This window comes from Odocoileus virginianus, chromosome 2 (assembly GCF_023699985.2).
Source record: "Odocoileus virginianus isolate 20LAN1187 ecotype Illinois chromosome 2, Ovbor_1.2, whole genome shotgun sequence".
NCBI classification, from domain to species: domain Eukaryota; kingdom Metazoa; phylum Chordata; class Mammalia; order Artiodactyla; family Cervidae; genus Odocoileus; species Odocoileus virginianus.
In genome coordinates this window covers 610,455-625,535 of record NC_069675.1, presented here as the reverse complement: position 1 = coordinate 625,535, position 15,081 = coordinate 610,455, and the positions used below count along the sequence as shown (strand labels likewise).

At 47.5% G+C, this 15,081-nt stretch overlaps 1 protein-coding gene across 1 annotated transcript in view; it reads left to right on the top strand.

Annotated features, from left to right (window-relative positions):
* Window positions 1–15,081, top strand: part of MERTK (MER proto-oncogene, tyrosine kinase) — a 117,254-nt gene that overhangs the window by 18,309 nt on the left and 83,864 nt on the right. The gene's annotated exons all lie outside the window — the stretch shown is intronic.

The window sequence follows — 15,081 nt, the reverse complement described above, 5'->3', positions numbered from 1 at the left end:
AGAAAGGACAAGTGATTGGCACAGGGTCATCTCTCTTCTGAGTGGCTGAGCCAGAACTGAACTCTGGTACCATAGGCCTTGTTCATCCCAGGCTCCCAAGCCACAATGCATTTAAAACATCAGGGTTCCCAGGCAGGAGCCCCCACCCCCCACCCCACCCCCCCAGATGGTTTGGGCCACCAGATGGATCCATTCCCTAATACCCTAGGAATTAGGTCTGACCCCAATTCCTCTAGAATCACTAGAGGAGATTTTTGAAAATCTCAATACCTAAGCTGTACTGCTGGCCAATAAATTCAACCTCTGAGTGAAACACAGACATCAGAGTTTTAAAAGCTTCCCTGGAGATCCTAACATTCCTCTGGTTTTGAGAGCATGGTGGAGAGTTAGGAGATGATGTGAAGATTCACAGTCCGAATCTGGAGCTCTGTTTTCTGGGTGCATTAGTGCTCAACTACCAGAAAGGACTGGACTTCCCAGGTGGCTCAGTGGTAAAGAATTCACCTACCAATGCAGGAGACACAGGTTCAGTCCCTGGGTTGTGCAGATCCCCTGGAGAAGGAGATGGCAACCCACTCCAGCATTCTTGCTTGGAGAATCCCATGGACGGAGGAGCCTGGCGGGCTACAGTCCGTGGGGCCACAAAGAGTCGGGCACGACTGAGCAGCTGAGCACGCAAGCAACAGAAAGGACTCGGGGGTCACAGTCTGCGGGGAAAGGTGCCTTTGCAAAGCACTTCTGTTGAGAAGTCAAATGCTCAAATCAAAAAATGGGTGCAGGCAGAAGGGGTGATGGGGGCTATAAAGCCCTTCCGGCTTCTTGCAGCTTCTGCGGCCGAAGTGTGTGCACAAGGCTCTTCTTGGAAGGAGAGCTGCCAGCAGTCCTGGAGAGAGATCTCAGTTCCCAGCCCAGGAATTAAACCTGGGTAGCCTGGAAAACCAAGAGCCCTCGCCACTGCACCACCAGGGGCTCGGAGCAGAGTGGCCTGGTTCCTGACCCTGTTTGAAAGCAAGAATGTTTCAAGGAGGCAAAAACTGCAAAACAGACACAAAATTTATTATTAGAGACACAGTACAATGTATGGGAGAGAATGACTATGAGGGAAACTGGGTCTTGTTCTGTCAGTCTTTCCCATCAGGAAGCTTCCATAAGCCTCTTATCCTTCTCTGTCAGAGGGCAGATAGAATAAAAACCACAGTCACAGAAAACAAATCAAACTGATCACATGGACCACAGCCTTGTCTAACTCAATGAAACTATGAGCAATGCCGTGTGGGGCCACCCAAGATGGACGGGTCATGGTGAAGAGTTCTGACAAAATGTGGTCCACTGGAGAAGGGAATGGAAAACCACTTCAGTATTCTTGCCTTAAGAATGAAAAGGCAAAAAGATATGACACTAAAAGATGAACTCCCCAGTTCGGTAGGTGCCCAATATGCACCTGGAAAAGAGTGGACAAATAACTCCAGAAAGAATGAAGAGATGGAACCAAAGTGAAAGCAACATCCAGTTGTGGATGTGACTGGTGATGGAAGTAAAGTCCAATGCTATAAAGATCAGTATTGCATAGGAACCTGGAATGTTAGGCCCATGAATCAAGGCAAATTGGAAGTGGTCAAACAGGAGATGGCAAGAGTGAACATCAGCATTCTAGGAATCAATGAAATAAAATGGACTGGAATGGGTGAATTTAACTCAGATGACCATTATATCTGCTATTGTGAGCAAGAATCCCTTAGAAGAAATGGAGTAGCCATCATGGTCAACAAAAGAGTCCGAAATGCAGTACTTGGGAGCAATCTCAAAAACGACAGAATGATCTATGTTCGTTTCCAAGGTAAACCATTCAACATCACAGTAATCCAAGTAATGCCCTGACCAGTAATGCTGAAGAAGCTGAAGTTAAACAGTTCTATGAAGACCTATCAGACCTCCTAGAACTAACACCCCAAAAAGATGTCCTTTTCACCATAGGGGACTGGAATGCAAAAGTAGAAAGTCAAGAGATACCTGGAGTAACAGGCAAATTTGGCCTTGGAGTACAGAATGAAGCAGGGCAAAGGCTAATAGAGTTTTGCTAAGACAGTGCACTGGTAATAGCAAACACTGTCTTCCAACAACAGAAGAAAAGACTCTACACATGGATATCACCAGATGGTCAACACCGAAATCAGGTTGACTATATTCTTTGCAGCCAAAGATGGAGAAGCTCTATACAGTCAGCAAAAACAAGACTGGGAGCTGACTGTGGCTCAGATCATGAACTCCTTATTGTCAGAAACAGACTTAAATTGAAGAAAGTAGGGAAAACCACTAGACCATTCAGGTATGACCTAAATCAAATCCCTTGTGATTATACAGTGAAAGTGACAAATAGATTCAAGGGATTAGATCTGATAGACAGAGTGCCTGAAGAACTATGGACGGAGGTTCATGACATTGTACAGGAGGCAGTGATCAAGACCATCCCCAGAAAAAGGAAAGCAAAAGGCAAAATGGTTGTCTGAGGAGGCTTTACAAATAACTGAGAAAAGAAGAGAAGTGAAAGGCAAAGGATGAAAGCAAAGATATACACATATGAATGCAGAGTGCCAAAGAATAGCAAGGAATAAGAAATAACAAAGAATAAGAAAACCTTCCTCAGTGATCAATGCAAAGAAATAGAGGAAAACAACAGAGTGGGAAAGACTAGAGATCTCTTCAAGAAAATTAGAGATACCAAGGGAACATTTCATGCAAGATGGGCTCAATAAAGGACAGAAATGGTATGGGCCTAACAGAAGCAGAAGATATTAAGAAGAGGTGGCAAGAATACCAGTTCAGTGACTGAACTGAACTGACATTATATAGGAGAGCACACAGAGAAATGGTTTATTTATGTCAGAGGCAAGGCAGAGATCCACCTGGGAGGAATGTGGGTGTCCTGAGTGAGCAGGCGCACAGTAAGGAGGTGACGTAAATCACTTATACAGGACAGTCCTTCCAGGTCTTCATTTACCTTTGGCCAATTATCTTTTTTCTTTCTTCACACCTGACTGGTCCGTTCAGTTCAGTCACTCAGTCGTGTCCAATTCTTTGCAACCCCATGGACTGTAGCATACCACACCTCCCTGTCCATCACCAACTCCCAGAGTTTACTCAAACTCACGACCATTGAGTCAGTGATGCCATCCAACCATCTCATCTGTCATCCCCTTCTCCTCCTGCCTTCAATCTTTCCAAGCATCAGAGTCTTTTCAAATGAGTCAGTTCTTCGCATTAGATGGCCAAAGTATTGGAGTTTCGTCTTCAGCATCAGTCCTTCCAATGAATATTCAGGGCTGATTTCCTTTAGGTTGGATTGGTTGGATCTCCTTGCAGTCTGAGGGACTCTCAAGAGTCTTCTCCAACACCACAGTTCAAAAACATAAATTCTTAGGCACTCAGCTTTCTTTATAGTCCAACTCTCACGTCCATACATGACTACTGGAAAAACAATAGCCTTGCCTAGGTGGACCTTTGTTGGCAAAGTAATGTCTCTGCTTTTTAATATGCTCTCTAGGTTGGTCATAACTTTTCTCCCAAAGAGCAAACGTCATTTCATTTCATGGCCACAGTCACCATCTGCAGTGATTTTGGAGCCCCTCAAAATGAAGTCTGTCACTGTTTCCACTGTTTCCCCATCTATTTGCCATGAAGTGATGGAACCCGATTCCGTGATCTTTGTTTTCTGAATGTTGAGCTTTAAGCCAACTTTTCCACTCTCTTCTTTCACTTTCAAGAGGCTCTTTAGTTCTTTACTTTCTGCCATAAAGTTGGCATCACATGTGTATCTGAGGTTACTGATATTTCCCCTGGCAATCTTGACTCCAGCTTGTGCTTCGTCTAGCCCAGAGTTTCTCATGATGTGCTCTGCATAGAAGTTAAATAAGCAGGGTGACAATATACAGCCTTGACATACTCCTTTCCCAATTTGGAACCAGTCTGTTGTTCCATGTCCAATTCTGGTCCATGGACCCTCCCCAAAATGTGTGTGCAACTTTTTTCTAAGATGGATCCCACCACAGAGGCCTATGAGTATATGTCCACACTTATTATGGGGTGGGGTCAGCTCCCTTTTCAATCCCCAAGAAGCTTTCCTGCGCATGTGAAGACGGGAAAGTCTTTTTGACCTCTGGAGTGGACACCTTATCTCTTTTTTTAGCAGAGCTCAGCTTTTGCCACTAGCCTTGTCCTTGGCGTGTCTGAGCACAGAGGAGGCTCAGTTTTACTCCACTTGACAAACACCAGGTGTCCAGCCCGGAGGCCCACCGTCTCCTACCGCAGCTCCACAGTTTTTATTGAGTCAGTGTATTGGGGGAACCAACGGAAGTAGAGTCACCCTGATAATCGTGGGTTTGGCTCTGAGACCCGAGCCCCTGCACTCCTCAGGTCAGGGCTCAGAGAGGGTAGGTAGCTGGCTTAGTGTGTTGGGATCCTTGTTTGCCCCTTCACACCCCCTCCTCCCTCTGCTCTCTGCCCTAGGAGGTCAGTCTATGGGGGCGGGGGTGAAAATGAACTCCCTGGACAGTGCTACAGCCAGTGTGTGCTGAAAGAGACTGTTTTACTTATTTGACTAAGTATAAACCGCATAGGCATGTTTATCTGAAGTTCATGTGAAACTGGGGCATGGTGCTTATTAATCTGGCAACCATCCCAACCCTCTCCCCGCACCCCAACCCCAGCCAATGGACAAAATCTGACCCGCCAACACCATGTTTTATACCAGCCCCACTTTCTTCTCTCTGTGCAGGTCTCAGTTCACTGGTGTCTCTGCTTTTTTTCTGCTGAGGCTGTGACTCCTCTAGGCACATGCAACCTACCAGTTATTCCTCTTTCTTTCCGGTAAAGCCCCTGCTAGGGCCCCCTCCCTCAGGTCAGCTCGTGGTTTCTGCCTGCAGGCTTTTGCTGCACTGTTAAATTTTCTCTAAGTGGCGGAGTGCTCATGTTTACCATTTATAGTTTGGTAGCAATCAGGTCAAGTGATTTTAGGTTGAAAGGTTTTGGAAAAAATGTCCTCTTATTCAGTGTTGCTTCTGTTTATCAGCTGAGACTCCTGTTTTCATAAAGTGACTTGATACTAAGTAGAAAGTTTTTGCTTGTGCTGGGTTTGGCCTCAGCCAGCTCTGGGGATGAGAGGATCAGGTTTTGACCAAGTGACAGGGAAGCCCGTTAGGGACACGGTTCAAACGTCAGCCAGGGAGGGGGCTCGCCTGGAAGGGCTGTCCTCTGGTCCGCATGCAGCCCTTTCCCCTGGGGAGGGGGGACCGTGGGCTGCGACAGGGAGGGGGACAGGGAAGCGGTCGCCAACAGGATTCCAGGGGCCAGAAGCCTCTTCTGTGAACTGCAAGCCCACCCCAGAAGGGGGCCTTTCTCCTTCCAGCCATGGGGGCTGCTTGATAGCAAATGCCACCCTGGGACAGAGGGGCTGAGGAACTCTTAGCGCCTGGACAAAGCACATCCTATGCTTTCCGGGTGGTTCAGTGGTAAAGAACCCATCTGCCAATGCAGGAGATGTGGGTTCAGTCCCTGGGTCTGGGAGATCCCCTGGAGAAGGCAGTGACTGCCCACTCCAGTATTCTTGCCTGGAGAATCCCATGGACAGAGGAGTCGGGCGGGCTACAGCCCTTGGGATTGCAAAGAGTCAGACAGGACTTAGCGACTAAACCACAACAAAATCGCATCCTCCTGGCCCACTCCTGCTCTGCAGTGGGGAGCATGAAACCCCGAAGAGTTCAGCAAGAAGTCTTCACTCTTGCATCCTCCTCTGGGCCTCCGGATTTTGAGGCTGAATTTCAGAGAGGTCAGGTCATGTCACCACCTGTTCTGTTGTCTGAAAAGGAATACAAAGAGCCAGATGTGGGTTATATGACTGACACTTCAGCCCTGCCCTCATTTGACCCATCTGGCCAAGGTGCTTCCAGTCCCTCCGCAGGTCCTGGGTAATAACACAGGCTGACAGAGCAGCAGTCTGCATTCTCGCTCCCACACGGGCCGCTGCCCTGCCCAGCTGTCCTCCCACAGCTTGGAGGGACTCCAGGGCCAGGAGGCGGCGGAAGGCTGCCACTCCACCCGCTACTCCGAGTCCTGCCATTTCAGTAGCTGCTGCTTTTTCCCTTGATCCACCTTGGGCTGTGGTCCTACAGCTTCAAGAGAACTGGAAGGTTCTCCTGCTGGGAGAGGGTGGTGACCAGCCCTGGGGAGACTCCTTTGGCCATCACAGACCACAGATGTGATTTTTCCTCTCATTCGTGGGTGGCAATGATGTGGCTGCCATGTTGCTGTTCTCTGCGTTGTCTGAGACAGACCTCACCTGTTAGTCCCAGCACTCATTCCACAAAGCCCCCAGATTCCCCCTTCCGGTGTTCAGCAGGTCAGGTTCAGGGCTTCCCTGGTGGTGGTCCAGTGGGTGAGAATCCACCTGTCAGTGGAGGGGATGTGGATTCAGTCCCTGATCCAGGGAGCAGTTAAGCAGGTGCGCTGTAAGTACTGAAGCCTGCTCGCCTCGAGCCTGCGCCCTGCCACAGAAGCAGCCGCTGCGGTGAGAGGCCCCTGCACCGTAACCAGAGAGCAGGCCCTCTCGCCTCAACTGGAGAAAATCCGGCACACAGCAATGCAGACACAGCACAGCCAGAAAAAAAAAAAAACCCAGGCCAGGTTCAGAAGCAGGAAGTCACAGCAGCAGCCAGCGTCTGTGGCATTTGCTGATGGATCGCTTTCTTCTCCTTATGCCCCGCAGTGCTTCTGTCCTTGAAGAGGATCCGCCAGTTACAGGACTTTCCCCAGGTCATCTCTCAGGCGCCCCGGGACGGGGTGGTCCTCGGCTCTGAACACTGAGCTACTGGTTAGCCCTGAGCATCACTGCCCACCAGCCTGTCTGCTATCATGCACGCTCAGCTAGTGCCCCGCAAATATTCATGAATTTAAGGGTGGGGTGCCCTATGTGATCACACAGAAAATAGCCTACTTTTTAAAAGCTTATTTTAGCAAAGTATAGTTGATTCACAGTGTTGTGTTAGTTGCACGTATATAGAAAAGTGATTCCATTATATAATGTTTTTATATTCATATTCTTTTCCATTATAGCTCATTACAGGATACTGAAGATAGTGCCCTGTGCTGTACAGCAGGACCTAGTTGTTGATCCAACTCATGTATAAGAGTTTACATCTGCCAATCCCAATCCATCCTTCCCCATCTCCTCTCCTCCGTGACAGCCACAAGGGTGCTCTCTGTGTCTGTGAGTCTGTCTCTGTTTCATAGATATGTCCATTTGTGTCATAGTTTAGATTCCACATATGAGTGATGTCGTATGACGTTTGTCTTTCTCTGACTTACTTCGCTTAGTGTGATAGTCTCTTGTTCCATCGTGTTGCTGCAGATGGCATTATTTCATTCTTTTTATGGCTGAGTAATATTCCATTGTATATATGTACCACATCTTCTTTAGATCCAACCAGTCCATCCTAAAGGAGATCAGTCCTGGGTGTTCATTGGAAGGACTGATGTTGAAGCTGAAACTCCAATACCTTGGCCACCTGATGTGAAGAGCTGACTCATTTGAAAAGACCCTGATGCTGGGAAAGATTGAGGGCAGGAGGAGAAGGGGACAACAGAGGATGAGATGGTTGGATGGCATCACTGACTCAATGGACGTGGGTTTGGGTGGACTCTGAGAGTTGGTGATGGACAGGGAGGCCTGGCGTGCTGCAGTTCATGGGGTTGCAAAGAGTCAGACACGACTGAGCAACTGAACTGAAGCTGAACCACATCTTCTTTAGCCATTCATCTGTCGATAGACATTTAGGTTGTTTTACGTGTCTTATCTATTGTGAACAGTGCTGCTATGAACATAGGGGTGCATGTATCTTTTTGAGCTAGAGTTTTGTCCAGATATGTGCCCAGGAGTGGAACTGCTGGATCATGCATTCAGTCAGTCGTGTCTGACTCTTTGCAACCCCCAGAGTATAGTCCACCAGGTCCATGGGATTCTCCAGGCAAGAATACTGAGGTGGGTTGCTATTTCCTTCTCTAGGGGAATCTTCCAGACCCAGGAATCGAACCCACACCTCGTGTGTCTCCTGCATTGGCAGGTGGGTTCTTTATCCCTGCCCCACCTGGGATTGCTGAACCATTCAGCAACGGAATTTTTGGTTCAGAAAATGGCTCTTTCCTTAGTGTCCCCTCATGTACCAGTTTTGAGTCTAAGAGACTAAGACCCCTCGGTATCTGCCCCTCCACAGTTTCGCTGTGGTTGGAGAAAGAGGTGCTGCTGTGAGGCCCTGGCTCCAGCCCCACCACAGTCCCACTTCCGGTCACAGCAGTGTCCCTGCCTGGACCACCTCTCTTCCCTGCTCACTCTTCATAGTCCCCCACCCCTGCCTGTATCACACTCATTTACCCCATAGATGCATGCCAGGCATCAGCCCGGGTTCAGAGAATGCCAGTTCCAGCCCTCAGGGAAGCTACAGGTAGATTTGTTCAGAAGAACCTGGCAAACCCCACACAGTGGACAATAGATCTAATCACTTATTCGTTTGCTGGAGAAACATTTGCTAATCTTATCTCCTGGAGCCTGTCCCCCGACCTGAGCACTGGAGGAAGACGGTGGGCACACAGGCCCTTGTCTTTGTGAAGATGACCTTGGAATCTGGTCAGGGGCTGGAAACGCATGGGCACAGGGCAGGGGCGCTCCGTGACAAACTCCAGGATGCATGTGGCCCCAGGGTTGGCAAATGCAGCTGCTGGAACCCCTGGGCAGCTGTACTTGGATGTGAGTGGGAGGCCGCTTATCTGGGTTGCTCAACTGCGTTTGCTTCTGAGGCAAAACTTCCCACTTTAGCTACTGTCCAGTCCATACAAAGAAATAACCTTAAAAGAAGAGAGGGGAAAGAAGAGGAGGAGCGATTTCTGCTGAATTTCACAAGCAGCTTGCTTTTCCACCTGTTACATGGAGAAAGGATGAAATCCTTGTTAAGTCTGAGGCTGTGGGTGTTTAATACATCTCTGACATGGCCTAAAAAAAATGGTCTCCACAATGGGGATCATCAGACAGGCCCACCACGTTCACCTGTGTCATCTTGAAGATGCACTAATGAGAACGTGGTAATAGAAATCGTAAACTTTGAAATTTTTGATCTACTCTCACCCTCCCAGCATCACACGCTCCCAAATAATTTTAAAGTGTTCTACTTCTTCGAGGAAAAACAGGGGGAGGGGCATTTTACAACTGACATAGAATACTGAAAAATTAGCAGCTTAAAACATCATTTATTTTTTAAAAAGAACTTCTGTTTACTTGTTGACGCTGGGTCTTCATTGCTGCGCGGGCCTTTCTTCGGCTGAGGTGAGCGGGAGCTGCTGTGTAGTCGTGACGTGCAGGCTTCTCTCCTTACAGAGCGCGGACTCTAGGACACGTGGGCTTCAGTCACTGCCGCTTCCGGGCTCCAGGCACAGACTCAGTCGTTGTGGCCCACGGGCTTAGATGCTGTGCAGCATGTGGGATCTTCCCGGACCAGGGATCCAACCCGAGTCTCCTGCACTGGCAGGCAGATCCTTTGTCCCTGAGCCACCAGGGAAGCCCAAGTGTCATTGCTCTGACCCTGGGGCCCAAAAGCTCGGCCCTGTCCTCACTGTGCCTTTTTCCCCATTGTCCGTGTTCATTTAGTCAAGGCCACCTCACAGGTCACAGGTCTGGGGAGGCCATGCACTGCATAGCACATATTGTGAAGACTCCGTGAAAGGTAACACCCCACTGCAGCCACCCCTCTAGCAAGAGCTCTGCCGTGAGACCTCACTGGGCCCCGAGAGTCAGCCCCTGTGAGCAGCGATTCTTAAGGACTGGGCCGTGGCAGGTTTCCTGGGTTCACAGTGAGTGCTTACGATGAGCCAGACAGAGCACTGACTTTTTTATTGCTATCGGTGATCCTATGGGCCACCATTACTATCATCCCCATGTTCCCAGTGGGGGCCTGCTCTTCAAACCACGGCCAGGATTAACCTGCCAAATGGCCACTTCTGAGAACTATTCTCAGTCCAGAGATTATGTGCTTCCTAAATATTTGTGTCCAATTTACCTCTTTTTTTTTTAAAGATTTTTTTGACATGGACCATTTGTTAAAAAGTCTGTACTAAACTTGTCACAGTACTGCTTCTGCTTTTTATTTTGGCTTCTGGCTGGAGGCGTGTGGGGTTTTTGCTCCCTGACCAGGATTTGAACCTGCACCCTTTGCACCTGAAGGTGAAGTGTTAACCATTGCATCACCAGGGAAGTCCTGTGACATTTTTTTAAGTGTATTTTAAAATTTCTTTTATTGAAGTATAGCTGATTTACATGGTTGTGTTACTTGCAGGTATACAACAAAGTGATTCAGTATTATATATAATGTGTATATATATATATACATATATATATATATACACATACATATCCATTTTCATATTCTTTTGCATTATGGTTTATCACAGGATATTGAATATGGGCTTCCCTGGTGCCTTCGATGGTAAAGAATCTGCCTGGAATTCAGGAAACATGAGTTCAGTCGCTGGATCAGGAAGATCTCCTGGAGAAGGAAATGGCAACCCACTCCAATATTCTTGCCTGGAGAATTCCATGGACAGAGGAGCCAGGCAGGCTGCAGTCCATGGGGTCACAAAGAGTCGGACATGACTGAGTGACTAACATTTCTATTGAATATAGTTCCCTGTGCTATACGGTAGAACCTTGTGGGTTATCCACTCTGTATATAGTAATTTGCATATGAACTGACCTTTCCTTTTGGGGTGATGGTAATGCTGAGAGCGCTGTCAGGATCAGTCCCTGCTCTGTCTCCTGCATCCTTTCTATTGCTTCCCAGCCGCTCCCGTAGTTAGGCCTCAGTGTCTTCCTTCTGGGTTTCCCACTTCCTGGCCGTCTCCTTGCTCTCTCCCTCCCTCCTGTGTCCTGGTCAAGCACAGCTCTGATCTCCCTCCCCTGCTCAGAAATCTTCCAGGCATCCCTCTTGTCCCCACTGGGATTCAGGGCTCTCCACGTTCAGCCTAATTCCATTTTTTTTTTTTTTTAATTTTTATTTAGTTGGCTCCTCTGGGTCTTAGTTGTGGCATGTGGGATCTAGTTCCCTGACCAGGGATTGAACCAGGCCCCCTGCATTGGGAGTGAAGAGTCTTAACCCTGGGCCACGAAGGAAGTTCTCTAATTTCATTTCATCTCTCTTTTTCTCCTAGCACAGAAGTACCACCATGAAGCTAAATTGGTATTCCCAAACTCTCAGGGCCTCTTCCTTTCCCTCTAGTTTTCCACCACCTCGGCCCCTGGAAACCCTGGCCATCTTCGCCTACTCCTTCTTTAATTCATTCCTTTACTTACTCATTCAACAAACCTGTAATATTTTGAGTACCTTCTAGGAACCGACTACAGTGTGGGGCTTTCAGTCCGTCCAGCAGCAGAGAAAGAACTGAGAATATTACAGCAGATACTACGAAGGTGGCGGTTCCGAGCCCCTGACCTGGGAGGTTAGCTAGACAGAGTCGGGTGGGGGGCTGGGGAAGGCCTCCCCCCAACAGTTGGCTGTGTCCCATCCCCCGTTTAACTCCTGGGACTCTCTGCTCCCCCTCTCCTGGGACATTTGCCTTTCTGTATCCCATTTGACAGTCACAGCTAATCTTAGACCTGCAAGTGCTGAATAAATAATGTCAGCAGTTAAATCATACTGTACCAGCTTCTGGCAAATCAAATTCTGGAGATTACTTATCTTTTAAACCATCCGTAATGATTATAGGTTTTGGCTGTGCCCCAGTTTCAGTGACGTCATCTGACTGGGTGGCTTTGCCATTAGTTCGTTAGGTGAGCTGCTCAGTTCATAGAAAACTGAAGCTTTTACACTAAATTGTAGTCAGAGGTTATCTGGCAGGGTTGGGATTATAAAATAGCTTTCCATCTTATACTTTCTGTGCTCCCATAAATACTTGAATTTTTTTCAGCAGATTTGTGCTACCTTTATGATTAGAAATATTCAATGTTTTTAAGGAAATGAAACAAACCAAAAGAAGTATTATCTGCTTCTCCCAGTCTACTTTTTTTGCCCTTTATTTAACATACAACAAAAAAAGTTGGAGGCTTCCCTGGTGGTCCAGTGGTTAAGACTCCAGGCTTCTGCTGCACGGGGCACCAATCCTTGGTTGGGGAAGAAAGAGCCTGCACACCATATGGTGTGACCAAAAAAAAAAAGAAAGAAAAGTTATTTGGACAAAACCCCTGACTCCCAAGCTCAACAAATAGGAAGTGCTACAGGTAAGTTGGCTCTAAGAGGCACAAGTGAATTATAAGTGTTTTGAAGCCTATAGAAAAAGAGTGTTCTTGAGGAGGGTCTGCAGGCAGACCAGATAAATAGCCAGAGCATCCATAACTGCAGAAGGGACCCCAACATCAGAGAAGATGGACTTCACCTCTTCCTACCATCCCTGTGCATAAAATTTGCCTGGCGTGAGGGTGACAGGAGGGGCAGGGACCCCTCTCGGGAGAGTTACTCTGATCTCGACTCCTTGGAATAAGTGACCGCTCCCATCATAGCACACTCATCTGTCCGGATCACTGGGCTCCAGGACAGCCAGCAGCTGACCCACAAAGCCCTCTCCCAGAGGCTGCAAAGGACACCTGCACCCCAAGAACCCCTGAGACCTCAGCCTCAAGAACAAGCAACAAGCTTTGCCTGTTTTTAGAGTGAAGCCTCTTGTCCTTCAACCTGGAATTCACCCAGGAACCAGTTCCCAAGTACAGCAACCATGAGTCTCCCTGGTGGGAGAGAGAACTGGGTGGAGAGGACTTCTGTCGGGAAGTCCACTGAGGCAGGAAGTCCAGCCCTCCACTGAGGGATGAGTGTGTTCCGAAGTGTCCTGCAGGGAGGAAGCCAGAGGCATAAATTCTCAGATTCCTCCTTCTACCCCCAAATCTGCTTGTACTTCTATCCACCAAATAAGTACTTAACTGAATACTTACATTAAAAGTTACTTCTTGTTTATCTGAAGTTCAAGTTTAACTGAGCGTCTTTTGTTGTCATTTGCTTAATCTGCCGTCTCTGCACGCGCACACAGACACACACACACACTCAGGGAGCCTAGGAGGTGTGGTATCCTGAGAGCGGCAGGAAGCACGGCCTTTCTGCAGGACTAGGTGCCTCTGTGTACCCCCATCACTCGCCCACAACCTGCCAGCCTGTGACTCTCCTCCCTGTCTGTCTCGCCACCTCTGGTCAATGTGCTTTTTTGTTTCTAAAATTTTTTTTAAATGCTCTTTCCCCTCACGGAATGTGCCTTTTATTTCTGGCCATGCCACACAGCATGTAGGATCTTAGTTTCCCAACCAGGGATTGAACCCATGTCCCCTGCATTGAAAGAGCTGAGTCTTAACCACTGGACCATCAGGGAAGTCCTGATGTGTTTGAATAGATAACAACTATTAATAGTACAGAATGTATATTCCAAAACTGCCATTAACACTAAAAATATAACAGCTGTGAGCCTCTATTTTAGAAATTCTTGTGGGTCAGATGAAATCAGCATATTTCCAGGTCTATTCCAGCAGGCAGGCATTTTGCTGGAAGCTCCAAGTCACTGTATAGCTGGAGACATCAGCACACGTTGACTTTTCCCCCATCCCTAGAAATGGGTCGTGCTGAGGCACAGAATTATAAACTTGCCCCTCTGTGACCAGCAGCAGCCTTTCCCGGACTGGTGGCCGAACTTCCTGCATAAAGCCTTGTGGCTGATGGAGAGAAGGAAGGTGCCCTCAGGCACCATCGCCTGCCCGCCACGCTGGTGGGTTAAGTATGAGGGATTTGGAATGAGTCGCCGTTCCAAAAAACGGGTGAAGGTGGCCAAAGGTACAAACTTCCAGTTATAAAATAATTAAGTCCTGGGGGTGTAATGTCGAGCATGCTGACTGTAGTTAGTAATACTGTATCGTAGCAAATTCCCTGGCGTTCCAGCGGTTAGGACTCTGTGCTGTCATTGCCGAGGCCCCAGGTTCAATCCCTGATCAGGGAACTAAAATCCCACACATGGCTATCTGAAAGTTATTAATGGCAGATCTTAAAAGTTCTCATCACAAGAAAAAAAAATTTCCATTTGTGAAAATGGATATTAACTAGACTTATCCTGGCAGTCATTTTGCAAACTATACAAATATGGAATCATTCTGCCATACACCTGGAACTAATATATTATATATATATGTCAATTATATCTCAAATTTAAAAAATTTTGATGGTGAAGATTATATTTCTTAAGTTTTCTATAGGAGGAAGTCTACAAATGAATAAAACTGTGAAAGAAAATATTCACACTATTCATAAATAAATTAAATAAATTCTGATCATGATTTCTGAGGATATTGAGGATGCCCAGTTCTCTCTCATGCTGGCCTAGAAAGTTGGGAACCTACTTTGGAAACTCCATTATTTAAAAGGCTAAAAATCCAGGACTTCCCTGGCGGTCCAGTGGTTAAGACCCTCCCCTTCCAATGCAGAGGGCGCAGGTTCAATCCCTAATTGGGGAACAAAGATCCCACATGCTGTGTGGCTCAGCCAAAAAGTGAAAAAGTTAAATAAAAAAGAGTGTGGGATGAATAGAGAGAGTAGCATGGAAACACATACATTACCATATGTAAAATAGAGAGCTGGTAGGAATTTGCTGTATGAAGCAGGGAGATCAAACTCGGTGTTCTGTGACAACCTGAAGGGGTGGATGGAGTGGGGGTGGGAGGGAGGTTCAAGAGAGAGGATGTACTCAGATGTATAGAACAGACTTGTGGACTCTGTGGGAGAAGGCGAGGGTGGGATGTTTCAAGAGAACAGCATCGAAACATGTATATCTAGGGTGAAACAGATCACCAGCCCAGGTGGGATGCATGAGACAGGTGCTCGGGCCTGGTGCACTGGGGAGACCCAGAGGGATCGGGTGGAGAGGGAGGTGGGAGGGGGGACCGGGATGGGGAATACATGCAAATCCATGGCTAATTCATTTCAATGTATGACAAAAACTACTGTAATGATGTAAAGTAATTAGCCT